Here is a 2,071-nt window from a genome sequence, read left to right as displayed (position 1 = left end):
ATACCCACCATTTGCATCAACATGGATGGAACTTGAGGGGATTATGCTAAGTGAAATAAGTCAATCAGAGAAACAAAATTATTATAAGTTTTCACTCACACGTGGACCATAAGCAACAGCGTGGAGGATCATAGGGCAAGGTAGGGAAAACTGAATGGAAAGAAATCAGAGAGGGAGACAAACCATGAGAGACTCTGGACCCTGGGAAACAAACTGAGGGTTACAGAAGGGAGGGGGTGGGGGGATGGGGTAACCGGGTGATGGGTATTAAGGAGGGCATGTGCTGTGATGAGCCCTGGGTGTTATATGCAACTAATGAATCATTGAAAACTCCATCAAAAATCAATGTTGTACTATACGTTGGCTAACTGAACATAATAATAAAAAAGAGAGAGAACTTATCAAACACAATGCATATAAAACAAACAAACAAAACTCAGTTAAAAAATGGGCAGAACACATGAGTAGACATTTCTCCAAAGGTGTACAAATGGCCAACAGATACATGAAAAAAAATGCTCAAGATCACCAGCATCAGGAAAATCCAAATCAAAACCACAATGAGATATCACCTCACACCAGTCAGAATGGCTAGATTTAACAACTGAGGAAACAACAGATGTTGGCAAGGATGCAGAGAAAGGAGAACCCTCTTACACTGTTGGTGGGAATGCAAAATGGAGCAGCCACTCTGGAAAGCAGTATGGAGGTTCCTCAAAAAGTTTAAAATACAGCTACTGTATGACCTAGCAATTACACTACTAGGTATTTATCTAAAGGATACCAGGATAGTGATTCAAAGGGGCACATGCACCCCAATATTTATAGCAGTAATATTCACAATAACCAAAATATGAAAAGAGCCCAGATATCCATGGACAAATGAATGAATAAAGAAGAGGTGGTATGTATTTACAATGGAATATTACTCAGCCATCAAAAAGAATGAAATCTTGGCCGGGCGGTTTGAACAAGACAAAGACGGAACCGAAGCCGGGCACAGGCAGTGGATGCGGTCCCGCCAAGAACCGATGGCAGTGAACGTATATTCAACATCAGTCACCAGTGATAACCTAAGTCGACATGACACGCTGGCCTGGATCAATGAGTCTCTGCAGCTGAATCTGACGAAGATCGAACAGTTGTGCTCAGGGGCTGCCTATTGTCAGTTTATGGACATGTTGTTCCCTGGCTCCACTGCCTTGAAGAAAGTGAAATTCCAGGCTAAGCTAGAACATGAATACAGCCAGAACTTCAAAATACTACAAGCAGGTTTTAAGAGAATGGGTGTTGACAAAATAATTCCTGTGGACAAATTAGTCAAAGGAAAGTTTCAGGACAATTTTGAATTTGTTCAGTGGTTCAGGAAGTTTTTTGATGCAAACTATGATGGAAAAGACTATGACCCCATAGCTGCCAGACAAGGTCAAGAAACTGCAGTGGCTCCCTCCCTTGTTGCTCCAGCTCTGAACAAACTGAAGAAACCTCTCAGCTCTAGCAGTGCAGCTCCACAGAGGCCCATTGCAACACACAGAACTACTCCAACCCCTTAGACTGGCCCGGGTGTGGTGCGAAAGAATCCTGGTGTGGGCAACGGGGATGACGAAGCAGCTGAATTGATGCAACAGGTCAACGTATTGAAACTTATCGTCGAAGACTTGGAGACAGAAAGAGATTTCTACTTTGGAAAGCTAAGGAACATTGAATTGGTTTGCCAGGAGAACGAGAGGGAAAACAACCCGGTATTGCAGAGGATCGTGGACATTCTGTATGCCACAGATGAAGGCTTTGTGATACCTGATGAAGGGGGGCCCACAGGAGGGGCAAGAAGAGTATTAACAACCTGGACCAGCAGAGCAACATCCGAATTCTTCACTCCAAATCATGTGCTTAACTGTAAAATACTCCCTTTTATTATTCTTGGAGGGCTCACTGGTTTCTTTTCATGAGCAAACAGTACCTCTTATTAAAGTGCACTTTGCAGAAGTTTCACCCCTTTTCCAATGAGTTTGACTTAGGAGCTTTTACCCTGTAGCAGAGCAGTATTAACATCTAGTTGGATCACCTAGGG

General features: G+C 43.1%; 1 pseudogene; it reads left to right on the top strand.

Annotated features, from left to right (window-relative positions):
• Nucleotides 1-1,031: 1,031 nt before the first annotated feature.
• Nucleotides 1,032-1,839, top strand: LOC118356582 (annotated as a pseudogene).
• Nucleotides 1,840-2,071: the final 232 nt, after the last annotated feature.

This window comes from Zalophus californianus, chromosome X (genome assembly GCF_009762305.2).
Source record: "Zalophus californianus isolate mZalCal1 chromosome X, mZalCal1.pri.v2, whole genome shotgun sequence".
Taxonomy (NCBI): Eukaryota; Metazoa; Chordata; class Mammalia; order Carnivora; family Otariidae; genus Zalophus; species Zalophus californianus.
The sequence above is the reverse complement of the archived record's forward strand: the minus strand, read 5'-3'. Positions and strand labels throughout refer to the sequence as shown.